This window comes from Balearica regulorum, chromosome 1, assembly GCF_011004875.1.
Source record: "Balearica regulorum gibbericeps isolate bBalReg1 chromosome 1, bBalReg1.pri, whole genome shotgun sequence".
Taxonomy (NCBI): domain Eukaryota; kingdom Metazoa; phylum Chordata; class Aves; order Gruiformes; family Gruidae; genus Balearica; species Balearica regulorum.
In genome coordinates, this window is record NC_046184.1 from 114,079,876 (window position 1) to 114,099,526 (window position 19,651).

Sequence of the window (19,651 nt, forward strand, 5' to 3'; positions counted from 1 at the left end):
AGAAGTCTTGAAAATCTCTGAACTTGAAACACTGAAGCAGTTTCAATGAAAATAATTGGGAAAGATCTGCAGTGTCCGAAGAGCTACTTGTATTTTTCTGGTTAAAGCACCTGTGTCTATTTGAGCACATTGAAGCCTTTGGTTGTGTCATGCTTCTGCAATGTTTTGATAAGTGATGCTGAAAACTTACTAAGATTAATTTTCTTGCTTTGGACATCTTACTACCAAGATGGCACTGCATTATGAATAGCACTGCTGCATGTCCATGTGCAGACCTCTGCTCACTTGACAAATGTGCTGTGCATGTGACAACTAGACCCTGTTCCCTGAGTTGGAAGTATCCAGCCTGCTAGGATGAGAACTTGATTGTGAGAACTGTCAGTCATGGGTTATTTTCCTGTGTGTTGCAGGATCTACCAGCAAGACTATAAAGAACATTGAAAGGCTTTTCATTTGACCTAGTTCTGCTCTTTCTTTTCAGATTCTTTTAAGAAGAATTTAAGTTTTTAAGAAGAGGATACAAAACAATTTTTCCCTATTCCCTTCTCTGAGCAAGCTGTATATGGCCAAATAGTAGTATAAAATACCATTTCAATCAGCTGATTCTCTAGAATCTCTTAGCCCAAGAGAGACATTCTACAGCAAGAGGAAACACAATAAAATCAGATCAAAAGCATCCTTGGCACTGACCAAATATCGGAATTCAGTTGTCTAAGGAGAATATATAATGCTATTGTTACTCTAGGAAGGTAAGAAAGAAATTGCTGTTCACATCTCTCATACCCACTCCTGTTTCTGAAAAGCTAGTTTGTCTATCCATCTCTTTCAGCAAATTGTAGATGCTTCATCATCCTTGTGGCCCTTCGTTGAAATCTCTCCAGTGTACCCACATCTCTTTTGTACTGGGGAGCCTGGAACTGGACGCAGAACTCCAGGTGCGGCCTCACCAGCACTAAATAAAGGGATCACCTCCCTCAACCTGCTGGCAATGTATTGTCTAACGCAGCCCAGGATGACATTTGCCTACTCTACAGAAAGGGCAGGTATTTAATTTTCTGCCCAGTGTTTCTCATCCTGCTGCAGGATACCATTGAGGAGAGCCTGGTTCCATCTTCTTTGCTGCCCCCATCAGGTATCTATACACATGGATAAGATCTCCTTGAGCTTCCTGTGTTCCTGGATGGGCAGTCGCAGCTCTCTCAGCCTTTCCCAACAGGAGAGATGTTCCAGTCCCTTTGTCACCTTTGTGGACCTTCACTGGATTCGCTCTAGTACATTCCTGTCTCTCTTATACTGAGGAGCCCAGCACTGGACCCAGCAGTCCAGATGTGTTTCACCAGTGCTGAGCAGAGTGAAAGGATCACACCCTTTGACCTGCTAGCAACACACTGTGTAATGTAACCCAGGATGCTGCTGGCCACCTTTGCTGCGAAGGACGCATTCCTGGCTCATTTTTAATGTGGTACTCACTAAGACCTACACGTCCTTCTCTGCAGAACTGTTTTTCAGCCAGTTGGTCCTGAGCCTGTCCTGGAGCTTGGGGTTCTTCCTCCCCATGGGCAGGACTGAGCACTTGCTTTTGTTGAATTTAATGAGATTGTTGTCAGACTATTTCTCAAGCATGCCAAAGTCCCTCTGAACAGTGGCATAGCAATCTGTGTGTCAGCGACTCCTCTCGGTTTTGGGTCGTATGCAAACTTGCTGAGGGTGCACCATGTCCTATCATCCAGATAAGTAATGAAGACTTTAAGCAGTACCGGACACAGTATCAACCCTTAGGGTGCACCTCTAATGATTGGCCTCCAGCTGGGCATTGTGCTGCTTATGACAACCCTTTGAGCTTGGCGGTTCAGCTGGTTTTCAGTTTACTCCCCAGTCCATTTATCTAGCCCATACTTCATCAGTTTGTCAATGAGTATGTTATGGGAGAGAGTGCTGAAAGTCTTGCAAAGGTCAAGATAAACAACATCCACTGCTCTCCCCTTATCTACCAAACTAGTCACTTCTTTGTAGTGACCTATCTAGTTGATCAGGCATTATTTCCTCTTCAAAAATCCATGCTGAATTTCCTAATGAACCATATCTTAAATAATAATCAAAGATCAACCATTCTCCAAATTATTTATTCTTCTTCGTGATTTCTACTAGGATGCTAAATTCATCATGTCTAGAAATTATTGTGTTCCTCAATGTGTTGCAGGTTTGGGGATTTGGAAGTTGGTTCTACTAATTTGTATGGCTGTGGAATCACTGGCCTTAGTCCTGAGCCAGTGACATTATCAGTATTAACACACATAGATTTTACATCCTTGTCCCATCTAATCACAGTTAGTTTTGTCAGTCCCCTCTGAAAAGTTTTTTTTCAAAAGTCTTTTCCACATGATATTTTCTGGTAGAGGCCTGGGCCTTTAATTTTTTCTTTTTTCTTGTTTTCTTTTTTTTTTAAATATTTTTTTTAAAGATATGTACTCCAAACTTCTAAAGAAAAGTGGTTGAGAGTTTATCTCATCCTTGCCTCATGTATTGATATTATGCATCATGTAAGGGATATCTATAGCTATTAGCTCATACCTAATCATGCTTTCCTTCAAAATTAAAAATAAAAAGCTAAGATGGACTCTTGCATTGATTATTCAACTTTTTAATGAAAATAGGACTTACAGAAACCAAAGCAATAATTCAGTACTCTAAAACTGCATGGCATAGAAGTAAAGAATTACAGGTCATTAATGATTACTTCATGATCGTCTCTGTTCCAGAACAGTTCAAATGCCGTCAGAGGAGGAGATAATGTTCTGAAGTTTCCTGCTCTGAATCAGGTCACAGCAACTGCAAGCCAAACTACATTTACTGGGAACACCCTTCCAGACAGGAAGGATCTTGGCTAATGAATGCATCTGGGAGATATGGGTCTAATAAACTTGGCACATATTTGCTCTATCTTGAAAAAAAAAAAAAAAGAAAAAAAAAGTGGGGATCTGGAAAACTGTAGTTAGTAAAAGTACTCCAGCCTGTCAGTGCTACACACTTAACAAGGTTTTATGGCTGTTACCACATTTGCTCTACTCTATAGAATAGATTCATATGACAAATTCTTTGAATAACAGTGTGTTATTTGATAAAGAAACAAAAATTCAGGATTTAGTAATCAAAACAGATCTAAGTCTTGATATCTATATACAACTGAATCTGCAAAACTTTGTTGCTATAAGCAATGTTTTAGGATGCAACTTAGAAGTCAACCTGTTAGAAATTAATATTAGTATTAAAGCACCAGTGTGTTATTCAGAGTGAGTATGATATACCTGTCAAGGGACCCAATTAGATACACAGTAGAAAAGACAACTGGGATCTGTAAATTATCTCACCACTGCATACTGCATGAATACTTCTCACAGAACATTGTACATCACAGACTACACTGAAGAGTACAGAATTACATTTCTAGAGAACAGTTCCCTTTCTTTTTCCTGCTGAGTTTCCAAAGGTGTATTTAATTGGAGCCATGGCTAATAGAGATAACAAGACAACTGAGAAGAAATCTCTGGAATCTCAGTTCAGTCTGATTTTCAAACCATTCAGCCAGAACAATCTATACATTATTTTTTGAAAGATCAAACTACACTTTAAACGCTTGTGAGAAACACGTGTTAAAATGTTGTTGCTAGACTGTTAAAAAAGGAATGCCTCTTTTCCTGGCCCTGTTCAAAAATCTACTTGCAGGTAATTTGCAAATGATCTGGAAAGAAATCGGAAGAAATACACAGATTAAACAGTTCATGGCCTCAGCTCCAGAACTGCTCTGTACCTGGAACATCCTCTAGATGAGGACCTAAGATACCAGACAAAGCTAAATCTGAGGAAGGCAGGAGAAAACAGCTTTAGGAAGTTTATAGTCATGGTGCAGACAATAACTGAAGACATATACCCACTTGTTGTAAACTGAATCTCATAGTTGAAAAGTACTTTTGGATATGTTGTTGATACTAAGCTCTTAGTCTCACACTGTCCTGGTTTCAGCTGAGAGGATTGATTTTTCTTCATAGTAGCTAGTGTGGGGATATGTTTTGGATTTGTGCTGGAGACAGCATTGATAATATAGAGATGTTTTTGTTCTATGGACTTATTGTTGAGCAGTGTTTACATGGGGCCAAGGCCTTTTCTGCTTCTTGCACTGCCCTGCCAGCCGGATGGCTGGGGGTGGACAAGAAGTTGGGAGGAGACACAGACAGGACAGGTGACCCAAACTGACCAAAGGGATATTCCATACTATATGACGTCATGCTCAGTTTATAAGGAGCTTGGGGGAAGAGAGAGGGGGGGCGGCGGCGTTCGGAGCAATGGTGTTTGTCTTCCCAAGTAACCGTTACGCGTGATGGAGCCCTGCTTTCCTGGAGATGGCTGAACACCTGCCTGCCCATGGGAAGTGGTGAATGAATTCCTTGTTCTGCTTTGCTTTGCTTGTGCGCATGGCTTTTGCTTTACCTATTAAACTGTTTTTATCTCAACCCACGAGTTTTCTCACTTTAACTCTTCCAATTCTCTTTCCCATCCCGATGGGGGGGAGTGAACGAGCGGCTGCGTGGTGCTCAGCTGCCGGCTGCGGTAAAACCACGACACACACACACACCATATTCTACCCTTTCCAGCTGAAGAGCTGGCTCTGCTGCACATTGAACAGTGACTTGTGCTTAGCTACATGCACAGCAGTACTCTCTTCTCAAAGGGTAAATCTCATTTCATACAGTTTGATCTTCCACCAAGGGTAGGTTTCCTAGGAATAACACCACAACGTAGCAGACCTCTGCAGGAGACAGATCTTCCTCAATAGCTGATCTGACATTGCAGAAAGAAACTGTCAATGCCTCTAAAAACCTCTCTGTTCTCTGAAGCAAAAGGCCTGCCAGCATTCATTGCAGCATAACATAGCCCAGTGTGTGTGGGACTGCAATATCCATTCTGTGCTAACAAACTCTGTGCTTGCATGGGTAATTCATTCTCCCGGAGTAGGAGAAGGGAACTCTTAATTTGCATTGCATAGTGCACTTCTGGAGGGCACAAAGTTGCCATAGTGTTATGGATATTTTAACAAATTATTCTTTAAAAGTCTTAGTAAGGACACTTCCTTTTACTGTTGAACATCATCATCAAAGACTAAAACCAGTCAGCAATTATGTAAAGCAAGGCAGTATTCTGAACTTCTCTTTGCCTCACACATGTAACAATTAAAAGGTCTGCCCTCAACACTGAGGGGAGAAATAAATTATCCAAAACTGTTGAGTGGCAACCTTCTTTAGCAAGCCACCTTATTTCCTAGCAAGAGAAAAGAGACATCAGACAGTGAGTTTGCATAGTAGATGATTACAGATCTATTTCTGAAAACTGGGATCAGAGCATATATCACATCTTTCGCTTTGTTTGCCAGGCCTGTTGGGTTTAACAGCATCGTTCAATCATATTTCTTTTCCATAACCCCGAATACTTCAAATATGTAGGTCATTTATGAGCATAAGGGACATGTCAGGATTCTATCCATGTGATTGATAGAACACAAAAATAGCAATAAACCAGATAAAAGTATTTCCATGTTCTTTTTTTAGCCTTTTCCATTTTAAAATGTACAAAATGTCTTCATAAGTGAATAACCAGTTTTGAAGTTGATGCAGCACTTTAACTGAGTTAAGCTGAAGTTAAAGCATCAGCACATCAGGACCCTGAGTAAACTCAACCCTTAGATATTTGAAGTGTTTTCTGAGCAACACTCATTGTTTTGCAGAGGACTGGTCAAGCCTTCCACAATACTGAAGTCCATGCACACTCCTATTTTAAGCGCTTCAATAATATTTTGGCTTAGGCCTTTCTTTGTCCTAAATAAACACGACTAAATACAACTTGCAGCCTCCTCGAGTGGCTGATCACCACATATACTAAACAATAATTCTATTGACTGGTGTTTTAACCACAATTATTCTCAAAAAACAGACAATGGGAAACAAAAATAAACCCAGCATCTGAAACCTACTTACCACTTAATATCTCAATAGTATTAGGAATTGCAAAAAACCCAGGATCCCTGCAGCTCAATAGTTGTGCAGCAGAACTCTGTCTTTCTAAGGAAACATTCATGGAGAGAAAATAAAACCCTAAAACCCACTCAAAAAATCAAATTGCTTGCTAGTGACCTCCATGCAGGTTGGAATCCAGCTAAGTCACAACAGTCAGGCAGGGAACAATACAAAGAAACTAATTGGCTTTGGAGTACCCTTTCCAACTTTGTTTCCCCATAGAAGTAAGATACTGTTGACTGGCTGGAACTGGTGAGCCAACAGGACAGCCATAGATTTGTCCTCAGATGGGCAATACCAAAAGATAAGATGTTTCTAAAGCAAGCAAAGAGAGGAAAAGGATGCTCAGCTGAACTGACTTCAAGTTGAGGAAAAGCATCCTTACCCTGCGTCCTCACAAAGACCATCAGCTTCACAACAATCTTGATCAAGTGCATTTCAGGTGATTGGCAGCATCATTTTCTTCTCCAGGGCAAAGGACTTATTACATGATTTTTACAGACATAGAAAATGTAAGGAAAGGAAGTGGTGCATAAATACAGATCAAATGAACACGTGTCAGCAGAAGAACTTTAGCCCTTGCCCTCATTACCGTACCCAGTGTAGTACACACTCCCAGGCGCATGGTAGTAAAGAAATGGCTGCCCAGATTCTTCCATTCACAATGCAATTGCAACTGGTCCTATACACATCCACAACATCATACAAAGCTATGGAGGGAAACAGCTCATCTTCATAACACACTTCCTCTGTGAGCCTACATCTTCTGCATTTTGACTTTCTACAGCTGATGATGCTTTCCAATAGTTAATCCCGGCACAAAACCAGAAGCTGTTGTCCTTCATGGTATGCTTGTCTAAAATACCATAAATATTTTCTACTAAAGTGGACCCAAATTCTCAACTGCTCTAAGATAGCATTAGTTTATATGACAAGTATCACATTACCACATACTTTCACATCCATCACAAGCAGCTGTCAGTACAGCCTGAACGGTTCATGTGCCATTAGGAAGCTTTGACTGGAATATGGGAAGAAAATGGGTTTTACAAACATGAGGGTTAATAAGGGTGTGATTGAGAATGCAATAATGATGAGATTATATAAGTAGGTGGTTTTTTTTGTTTTTTTTTTTTTTAAAAAAAGAAACCTAGAGAAACTCCTTAAAATCATGTTGATAGTAAGAACTGTTCTGGTTTACACAAACTATCAAAACTGGGGGGGGGGGGGGGGGGGGGGAAGAGAACTAAACAGAAAATGGTCAAATCTACATCAAAAGTTTAAGACATTGGACCAAGCTCCATTTGAAAATTTTCCTGTCCTTGAAGAGGTAGGACACCCATAGGATATATTGGCTATACAGTTGATTCAGGTTGTTTCTATATTCTTTTTAGCTCAATACAATAAGATTTTATACATCAAATGGGCTGAAATTTGTTGGCTAACATTAAAATCTGAAAGTTATTTTTCTGTCAAAGTTCAGAATAAAAAAGGAAATCTCATGATTCAAGTTTCAAAAATACTATTTTCTAAAAGCATAGGCTTTGAGTTCTCCTGGTAAATAAACAATAAAACACCTTCAGTTTAAGGATTCTTAATCATAACTAGCCATGATTGATCTGTCTGCATGCCAGCATGCCTAACTTTTTGCACAGAGTCCACTCAGGGAAACAAGAAAATCATATGGGTGAGAAAATTAGGCACATTTTTCAGAATATCACTAAAGAATTAGAGTGTAATTAAAAATCTTTTTAAAAAAATTAATGGTCTGTTGCTTGACACAGACTTATTAGCATAGAGAAACCAAATCCAGTTTAGGTAATAGAAACCATAGGAAGAAGCAGTTTGGGCCCAGTACCTAGTTGTCGACTCTGTCATCTATATTATTATTTAGTTAACCACAAACGATATGGAAATATGGTAATGTGACTGAAATCCTGAAGTTACACAGAATGGCATGTAGAATCAGTATCATGCATTATACGTATAAGAGATGGTATCAACTGCAGATGTGAACAGCTGAGACTGTACGAAGCAGCAGACAACTGGCAGGCAGTCTAAGCATCATTCAGCCCCCAGCCACACAAATCTAGGAAGAGCAGGGTAGCATTTACATAACAGTACAACGTGGAGTATTGAATGTGAAGGGGGAGGAGAAGGGAGACAACCACCACGATGAACACCACAACTGACGCTGCATCCATTTCTGTATAAGCTCTCACCACAAGGCCCAACATCACGTAGAGGTAATGGAATCTGAATAAAGGAAAAAAATAATGCGTATGTGCATACAGATTGCTCATAGATGTCATTACATTTGAAGTTGCATATGTCATATGTACATAATACTTAAAATCAATTTTGAATGATGACAGTGATCTCGTATATATGTCTTTCAAAGATGTTCAAGTGACTTTTTATTCATATCTAGCTGCTGTTTTAAAGAAAAGAAAAAGAGCTACTAAACTAAGCAATATCTGTTGAGGGACTGGGTATCCAATATTTTCACACTTCAGAAAGACTGGAATCTCTCGGCCTGATATATATACATCCATACATGCATATATACATACATGTGTATATACATGAGACATATTAAATCTGATTATACCTAATAATTTACAGTATTCTTCCAAGTCACACCACCTTTTAAACATCTAAAACAAGGAATAATGCAGTTTTCAAACAAGTTTATATACTTTTCTATGATGAAACACAGAGCTTCCATTCAAATACAAGAGCTCCCTCTAGATAACAGCCTGGGGAATTTTTCTAGCCTGCATTTTGAAATGAACTTTGAAGAAAACAGAATAAAGTCAATGTATGTGGGAAGCATCAAAGCACAGTTGTCACTCTTCTGAGAAACCTTGGAATCTGCCTCAAGGATTTATGTTTTGAAAGAATGAATGGTTTGGGTGAAGAAAAACAAAATCAACATCTTTAGCATTTTGAAGTGATTTCTATTGCATCATATTTAGTTATATGCATCATGTCCCCAAACTAACAGCAATAGCTCAGGAGCTCCTGGCTCCTTTTCACTCAGATTTCAGCACAGAATCAGATACGATCTGGTCCCTCAGATTTTCACTCTGCTTAGCACTGAAATGGTCAGGTTGGAAGACTGTAATCAGTTTGGGGACAACAGATGCTGTATTGCAAGAAACTTGGGGAGCAAAAGGAATTAGAAGATTGACAAGAAGAGTCACAGAATATGGACTGCAAGAGAAAAATTATTTTGTCTGAAGAGGTAGAGACTGAGCAGTAACAGGACACCAGTTTTCAAAGAGTGCTGTGAGGAACAAGATGACAATCTGTTTCTCATGTCATAGGATGCTAGGGCAAAAGTAACAGGTTTGAGTTATCTGGTGCAGCAGTTTTGGAGCAACCTTAATTTGTTTAATTTTAGTTTAAGGACTTCCAACCATGTCAGTAATTGCTTAGATAAAGCTGCTTGTGCCTCAGTGAAAGGGAATGGTTTGCACAGCAGTTTTTGGTGTCCCATCCTTCAGGCCTCTACTATGTTGTACACCATGCACACCTCTTGTTGTCTGTATTTCTCTTCACACCTCAATCCAGTTTACTTCTTTGCAACAACATGACATTGTTTTTGAGGCACAAAAGCATCAGGCAACTTGCTGATTATTCTTTTGTCTGCGTAGAATGTTTTATTTATTTCTAATGAATAACTGCCTTTTCTTCTCCTGGATGTTACCTGATTTTTTTTAAGGGTCATTTTGAGCTCTGTTTATGTTGTCTAATGTGCTAGCAGTCTCTCCCAGTCTGGTCTCACTTGCACTTCTAATAAGAATATTCTCCATCAACTGTTAGACTTGTCCTCTTACTGTTTTTCAGTACCTCCACTGTTCTTCAGGAAAATAGGATTGGAGATGTCAGCTTCCATGCTGGTAAAATCTCAAGAGGAAGACCATAAGGCTCAATCAACTTTAAATCATCAGATTTATCTAAGTGTTCTCCTACCTGTTCATTCCGTATATGATACTGAAAGCTTACTCTTTACTAGTGGTACTAAGTTTCTAAGACTCCTGATTGCCTTTTAGCAAAATAAAACAAATTGAAATAAAGTGTCAAACAATTTAAGCTGCTTAGGACTTTCATTTGCACTCCATATCAAGCTATTCTTTTTTTGGGGTGTGTGGGGAGTATTTTTTATTACTACTATATGACAAGAAATATTATTTTTTATATGTGATATTGCTTAATAGTTGCATTTCAGTCTGCACAACCAGGAAAATTTTAGTGAACATTTCAGTGCTGACATATTTTACCAGTAAATGGTAGTTTCCAGAAAACAATATGACTGAGAAGAAATATTAACATCAAATTACAAGATGGTTTGGGGGAATTCTAGACAAACAAGAATTAAATCATCCATCAACAATATTCTCACATAGTGATTTACATGTCTACATAAATGCCTAGTGAATCTGAGCAAATACAAGAAAATTATTACTCCAGTAAAATTAGTTCCTTTCTGACCACTGAAAATATTCAGCTTTTTTCAGCTAAAGTGGTTGTGAGCCATGTATCTATCAGTCTGGCTTGATAAGGTGTACTGCAATCATAGCACAAAATGTAAATCACAGAGTCATGGAATCATAGAATGGTAGGGGGTGGAAAGGACCTCTGGAGATCATCTAGTCCAGCGTCCAATACTGTTAAAAATACTGGTTTTCTTCTTTATAGAATACTTTCACAGCTCTTTCTATCCAAAAGTAAACTCTAGGATAAGACTGAGTTTTCTGTTCATTTGTAGGAATAAAAAGTCACTTTATCTGTATATTATCTAAATATTGAAATTAAAATGTTTTAATATTGCTGCCAAATACTTTGCCCACTACAGCAATGATTGTCAACATTTTTCCATGTTTACGGCCTTATTTTACAGCAGAATGTGTCTGGGAACCCCCTTCAAATTTAGCTCTAGAGGAAGAGTTATAGCTGTAGAGGGCATTTTTGACCCTGTTTATGACCCCCAGTAGACCCTAGCTTGAGAAACAGTTCACTGGGAATGTTCACTGAAAGCTCTTAAATGAGGAAGTAAAGTATAATGTTCAAATGAATGTTCATATAACTTTTGGAGATGTTTTTCCAGCTTAAATACAGAGACCTAGCCACCTCCTCCTTGCACATAAGCAAACTGGACACATAAACTAAGCCCTTTAGCTGGTGAGAAAACCTTTATTTGCTTAGCCAATAGAAAGGATTGGCAAAACACCCCAGGCACAAGTATATCATTCTGTTTAATAGACAGCGGGAGTGTACTGACATGCAAGCCAGCAGTTACAATACAAAACATTCACGTGTCTGCCAAAGAATGATGTCAGTTCCAGGCTGTGGTGCTTGGTACATATCAAATACCCTTGCTACTAGAAACAGAGGCACGTATGTGTGAGCTGTATATGAATTTCCAAACTTAATAAGGCCACACACCTTGAAAATGGATCATTTAATGGTCAGCATCAGAGCATACATTTATCCGTAGTAAGATTCTTTTTTAAACGTTAAACATACGTTAAAAAGTGTGGCCTTTTTATTTGCTCTTACACACCTGGAAAAGATTAATAAGCATTTAGTTTTCCATTCTGTAAAAAAAGTGCTATTTCTTTAAGTAAAGAGCTTGAAACAAGTTATATAGAATAGGGAATACTTTTAACAATACAATTTTATTAATAGAACACATCTTTCTTATTATATACTGAATTTAGGGGTCAAGAGAATTCCCTCTGTATCAATAACATGAGAAGATTAAAAGTTTTAAAAATGTGAGGAACCATCAGGACATTATTTCTTGAGGATCCCCAAGAAACTACACCAAATTCAAACTGGGATTTTAAAAATTATGTGGGTATTTTTCTTCTTTGCAAGCAGGGTCACAGTTCTCATTTGGTCTTTCCTAAATTTTCTGAGTAAGGCTGGCTCTTATTAGTCATATCTTATGGCTCCTGGATGGATATGAGGGCTTAATACCCAGAGATTTCCCAAATATGCTCTTGATACCACAGGCCCAAACCAAAGTCCGCTTTAAACTTTGGAAATCCTTCTGTGCGTTTAAAGGGATTTTTAACCAGGTCTGAAAGGACTACCAGAGTAGTCTCTTTACAGGTAATTTCAGTTGCCTTGAAACTGCTTTCACACCATTGTGATTGAGAGATAACAGAATGGGGAGGTAGGAATCAGTTCATACAAGAGACAATGGGCTGTAGACATAAGACAAACAGTAATCCAAAATGCAGCAACGTAGTGGAAACTCCTAATTGATTCTGAATAACTTCCTTTTCCTCCCACACATCCAGGAGCTGAGAAAATATTGAAGGAAAGATGAGAAAATTCACATCTATTTCTCTTGATTGTGGAGCCAAGCCTTGGGAATCGGCTTTGCCTGTCTGCCCCTTGTCTCCCTCCTCCCAGTGGAAAAAAATGCTGTGACCATCTCCTCTGGAAAACTGGTGAGCATGAATCATTGTGCTGATGAATAATTCCCTTATTAAAACATTTCTAAATTGTTGCCAGCTTTGTGATTCTTTTACTGTCGTGCCTCCAGCGATTCCTGTACCTGTGAGAGAGAAGGAAACAACTGTGATGGATCTGCAGGTGATTTATACAAGAGTCAGTACGTCAGCTGGGAAAGTAAGGCAGCCCATTTCTGAGTTGCTTATGTGGTAACTTAGTACCCCAGCCGGATATCTCTAAATAAAGAGCAATCTCCTCCAAGAAAAGGAAGCAGATTACCCCCCTGTCTGGCACAGACCAGCTTTCAGAGAGGCTAGGCTCACGAACAGGTGCTAAGGGAAAGAACAGGCTGTACCTTCCTCCTCCACCCATCCCGGTCGTGCTCATACTCCTCACTGAAACATTGCACCTAACAGCGCGGTCACCTCCAGGTTGTGTGGCTAAGTCACATAAAATAAAAATGTGGTTTTCAAACACGGCATAGTGACACAAATTGTAAAAATAGAACTGGCACTTTTTAAAAGCTCTTGGCTGAGCATCTTTTTCCTAAAAGACTTTGTAGGCAATTACACTGTGGAGCTCAGTATGGAAATACCCACAATAGCGGTTACAGCTGTGCAAGTCCATCTGAATCCGGTTCACACGGAAATGTGCTGACTTTCTTATTGATGAGCTTCATTCACACGCTTCAAGGCAAAACTGAGTAAACAGTGACCTCTAGGTGAAGAGTCACCTAGTCATGAGCATTGCCATGACGTCCTTTTGCATGATCCTGCAAGTGAATAGGAGGGCTGGGGTTCAAACAAACTAGGGAAGGGGAAATCAGTGAGAACACTAAAGATTTTTTATCAGCTCCTAAGAAAATGGTTGAGCAGCCCTTGACCCCTGGGTTTGCATTTGAAATGTGCAGTGATATAACTGACTGGGACATGCTGGAGTTGACAACACCTTCTAATAGAAGTTGAGCTTCTAAAAAGTGGTGAAGGTGATGCCAATTTTCTCAACGAACTTTTTTTCTATCTCAGGAAAAGGAACATCCTTTCAACCCTGAGAGTCCTCGTTAGGCTGTACCTACATCCGATATCCTCTATTTAAACAAAATCCCAGAGTGGGGAAAGGCTACACCTGTACTAGGAAATTAAACCATGCCAGGGTAAATTCCTAGGCACTGGTAACACGATTGCGTACTTAAACTACAAGAGCGTCACTGGCTTGCGGCCTATGGCAGCTAGCTCTCTCCCAAATGACTCCTGGGCATGGTTTAAGCAGGGCACATGCAGACCCTCCGTTTTGAAGGCTCAAAGAGATTAGATTTTTTCCTTTTCAGAAAAGGCAGGATGGAATAAAGTACATGAAGCTGAGGCCTGAGTAGCCACCAAAGATCTTCTTTATTCTCTTCTGCAATTTCATGTTTAGTTCAAATATCCCCACGAATGTAAATCCAGTATTATCTTCATGTAACAGCTGGGAAATTGATAATCTAAAAGCCAGCTTATCAGAAAGCATTTCAGCACTGAAATAGCCTTGCGTATCTAACAGACTTGCCAAGACTATACAGGAAGGAAATTGATGGAGAAGGTTATTGAACACAGATCTCCTGAGACCTTTACTGGCACTATCGTCAATGGGCCACCCTTCCTTCCCTTCAGTGGAACAGTCTATACGCTGTGTAGAAGTTTATAATATGCACAGACTCTGAGGTCACCATAATCAAATGAAACGAGACAATTCTAGTAAAAAATATCAATAGGTGTCCTTTTGAAAAATATTTTTTTTTTGTTTGATTATACTAATGTATAATGGGAATCAGAACACAGACTATTTACACCACTCTCCTAGGAATGGCATTAAAGGTATTTGGTTTAGTACAACTAAAGCAAATAACAATAATAACTGAAGAAATACTTTGTTCATCTGTTGACATGTAATTAATTACTGTGGACAGCTCAGCAGGAGATGATGTTTCAAATATTGTCCCAGCACATACCAGATGTCCTACTTGCATATAATGGAAAAGAAAAATGCAGGTTTAGCAAAGTATATCTCTCAGATTATATCAGCTCTACAAAAGACAAAGGTTAATGATGGATGCCTATAAAAACATGCAACAGATTATTCAGCATTCTCAAACTTTCAGACAATGACAATTTATAGTGAGTTGGAGAGACCACATAGAACATGAGAGGTTTTTTCCTTAACTGAATACTAATCTGGCTTTGGAGATCTGGATCTCTCTCTCTAAGGAAATATGTATTGGCCTCCAGAGGAGAAATTAATGTGGTAATATAAATTTGCTATCAACTGCATTTTTACAGGGACCTGTACAAAAGCACAACCCTATGCAATACCTACTCCTAGGAGTGGACTTGCAGAACAGCAAGCTGAGCTTCACTCAGCTTTGAGATCACATAAGATGCTGTATTTTAAGTTTGGTTGCTTCTTTAGCAAGTTAGGAATATTAGGAAAGCTATTCTTTGATCAAGAATGTAGAGACCCAGTACATCTCAGGATTCAGTGTTTATAATCCTAATTCTGCATATATCAGGGAAAACACATAGACAAGTCCCAGTATATACTACAATTTCACGGTAAATTGCTATTGAAACTGCTGAGGGGCAGTGCTAGGACCATGCCTGCCCATCAAGTCTGCTACATCCCAATGAAATGCTTTAATCCTATGGCCATCTATCTTTCCTTATAGCTTTATCTTTGAATCTTAATAATTTCAGATTATAATGCAGCATCTCAGCAGAGGTGACAGAGTACACCTGTTGAAAACTGTGCATAACAACAGATATGTAGCAGACATGTTGTGCTTTAATTAGCTAACAGACAGATCTGCTAAATTTACCAGGCATGCAGGATTTACTTCTGAATACCAAAGACAACTTAAAGAAATTTTAAGCCTTTCCAAAAGACTGAAAAATGTAAATTCAACGTGAAGGACCAAGAAGGCCACTTAGCACTTTGCTCAAAAGGAATTGATACCAGACAGTTCAACAGACACAGATATGCGTACAAATCACTCCCTTCATGACAAGACCAACATTAATCACAAGGAGACATAATGCATAAAGTCAAACACGCAAGACATTTGTTTCCTAAAACTATGCAAAAAGAAAAGTCCTGCTCAAAGATATATAGCACAGTATATAGTTTTATGAATGACACAAAGTGGTTTCTGTAGAGACATAGGCTAAAGAAGGGAGAGGAAGATATTTTCCTTAATTTCCCCTCTCAATTTCCCCCCAGGTTTCACTAGTGCTACCCTTTCCAATCTCAGAAGATATGTGCTCTGAGAGTCCCTCTCTCCCTCCTGTCCAAGACAGAAGTAAAATATGTATTTAAATTGAGAATAAAATTCCTGTGGATTTCAGAGGATGCTGATTCTATTGAAGTTAACAGCTGATGAATAACATCATGGCTATCACATCCTGATAATGATAACTGCTTTATAAGGTGGGAGACTCACAGTTACAGTTAAATTTTACAGTTACTCCTCTATCATTCTTATCAGATGATCTATCTTATTTTCTTTCAGAGTACATTCTATTTCAGTATCTAAGCCTTTATTATTCAAGTTTCTGCACTACTCAAAAATTAGTCATATCAGTATGACACAGCTGTGAAATTTTACTTCATATGATTCAAAGCTGAGTTCCCCTAACACTTCTTGTGCTCTAGTCCCTCGTTTCACAATTGTAATAGCCTGTGAGTCTCCTGGTGGATTACTGATTCTGCTATTTCTAGGGATAGTTTTGTTGGGATGAAAGACTTCTCTAAATGAATATTTAAAATAGCATTGGCTATTTTTATGATACTCCAAACAATTCTGGAGTCTTTAACCAATTAATTTGAATAGCTCTTTCTTAACTGCATTTTTCATTATTCCTGCTGTCTTCCTAGTATATTATTTATGCTAAGCAATATTTACTTAAACTATTGCTGTTAGATAGCTTATAAACATGGACAGAACATTTGTTATTCATCTCACTTGAGTTTAAAAAATAAGGGCTTATATAAAATGGCCACTTATATAATATCAGATGAATCCAGGAACCTCTTCCAAGAACTCTATGGACAAACAGATTTATAAGGTGAAAACTGGAAAGTATAATGCACCTCTTACAGCCAAAAATTCTATCTCAAACCAGATGGATGCAGGGACCACATTAATAAGCCAATAATCTTTTTATTGCCATAGTTAAGACTTGTGTCTCCCCAATTTACTGTTGAGAGCTAGTTTGCTGGACTACAGAATTGCAATGCTCTATTTTGGTCCCCTCCCACTTATGTTTGGTTTCAGATGCCCTTATGGTTCCATCACTGCTATTATATCCAACTGTTTGGACTATTATTTTGGTTTCTGGTGTAGCTGTGACTTATTACTCCTGGCTGCAAGCCATGCAGTGATGGAAAATGCAGAGGTGGCACCTTTTGATATTGCTTGTATTGTTGAATAGACTTCCTGTGGGCCAGACACAGACTTGGGAGCTGATAGCAGCAATTGTTTTTTTTAAAGAAAATGCTGTGTTAATATTGCTGTCTTAAAGATTTTCCCTATTGTCATCCATAAAAAGTTTGACCTTTGTATATCTAAATTTATGGATATAATACGCTTGTCAGTTTGTGCCCTTAGTATACATGAGTTCTGACTAAATACTAACTCTACTTTATTCTCTTTTCTTTCAAACTTCCATACAGGTTCAAATTCTCAACTGTAGATATTTATTATTTCCAGTCTGCTATTTTTATGGCTAAACTGATCTTCCCACTGATCCCCCTCAATGGACAAATCAATATAACCATAAAAACAAAAGACTAAATTTGAAGATTGAATAGCAATTGAATTGGACATTTGAATACTGAAAGAATTTATTAACTGATTCATAGTGTCTTCAAATGTACAGATCACAAAATGAAAACCTTATGGTTTCGCTCATAGCTTTGCATTCATATTAATAGGTATTCATATTACATGTCCTTGGATGCACAGCAAATCTTATTGAAGTCTAAACGACACAGCATTTCTGAAACATTGGACCATTAATTCAGGAACATGCTATTAAAAATCTTGACCTATATTTCATGTAGAGAATTTGGTTTTGGTTTATGCCTATTATCCATTTTCTTTTGAATTGGTATTGAATTGGTATTAATAAACATATGAGCCTCTTTTGAAAGATTTTTAGGTTTTCTTCCTTTCTTTCACACAATCGCAGAAGGGTTGAGGTTGGAAGGCATCTCTGGAGCTCATCTTGTCCCACCACCCTGCTCAAGCAGGGTCAGCCAGAGCTGGTTGCCCAGGGCCTTGTCCAGTTTTGTTCAGAATATATCCATGAATGCAGACTCCACTATCTCTCTGGGCAACCTCTTCCAGTGTTTGTCCACCCTCTTAGCAAAAAGGTGCTTGTTTGTGTTCAGAGGGAATTTAATGTGTTTTAACTTGTGTCCATTGCCTCTTGTCCTGTCTCTGGCACTTCTGATAAGTCTGACTCCCTCATCTTCACTCCCTAGCATGAAGTGTTTATACACATCCATAATATCCTCCTGAGCCTTGTCTGCTCCAGGCTGAACACTTGCAGCTCTCGCAGCTTCTCCTCTTAAGAAAGATGCTCCACTCCCTTAATCATCTTTGTGGCTCTTTGCTAGGCTCACTCCATTAAGTCCATGTCTTTATTGTCCCAGGGAGCCCAGAACTGAACACAGCACTCCAGATGAGTCATACTGTACATGACATTTTACTGTAGTCTACCAAAAGTTCTGTACTGAGAGAAACATAGTTCTTTTCACCATGAAAATAATTCTATTGACAGCAGTTCCTGCTTCTGATAAGGTTATTGCTCTTTGTATACCTATGGAACAAATGGTCTTGACTGGATCACTGATGCTCAAAGGGAGAATCACTACAGAGTCTTAGTTTAGTACATATACATTCTTATTCCTTTCTTCATCAGGATCCCGATGTTCAATTCTCAACTTGCAAGTGTAGGCAAAATATGCTTTTATCTATAGAAAAATAGGGTGTAGTCCGGAGAAGGTGAATAATTCGCTGATGATCAGTCTTGCCTACAGTGTTGAATATTTATAATTTTCCTTTAATAACTATGTTTAAAGAATCTCCTTCTTGCTTTTGATGATTTATATCTAAAAAGAACTTTCACTTCTCTTATTAATGATGGACAATTATTTAAAATATTTTTCTACCGCTTCCCAGAGTTTTCCTCTGTTCTGAGATTATAGGCACTCTGTTCATACACCTCCAACAAAATTCCCCTTTTTCAGTAGGAGTTTTCACATGACTAAAATAAATACTGGTGAATCAGAATTCTCATCAGTCTGTACAGGTTCTGGTATACTCAGTCTGTATAGGAAGCATTTTAATTATATAGATGCTGAAGTTTAAGTCATGCCTTTCCAGAATTCATTGTTGCACTTACTTAGGTGCTTTTATTTCTCAATATATATATAGTTGTTAACTTATCTTGTTTTCTACAGAGAGAAAAGCATTCCATATTGCCATCAAGGCTAGATAATTGGAGGTTTTCCACTAAGGATCTCAACTATGAACTCTGTAGAAGATTAGGGCTATTTTTGACATTGCATGTCTCTCCTATGCCATTTTAAAATCCTCACCTACATATAGTTCCCTCACAGAGTCTGTATTCTAAATCCACAACTAAAACTCCAGTTTCCTAGCTAACCTGATATCTCATTTTCTTCTCTCTCGGTAACAAGTTCAGCAGAGACAATCATCTTTCCAAAACACAAATACAGGAGCAAAAGAAGAAAGATTTCTGGCCAATAGATATTTCCGTAATTTTATCCTTTTAGCAACTGGCAGATAAAGGACATCATTGTGTAAGGACGTGTTTCAGTACTTCAGTCTCTCCAGGAGTTACGTTTTGGAAAGTTTCCAGAAAACCAGTCAGAGCAACACTAGCATACAGGTACACCTCGCATGCTCTCATATCTATTGTAAGCATGATTACACAGAGTAAGGGCATATTGGTTTATTATCTTTTTCAAATTAAACATTTATAAACTTCAGAAAAGCTCTTTGAATTTCTCATGGGAAATACTTGCTCTTTTAGAATCTGCATGGCTGTAGAGCT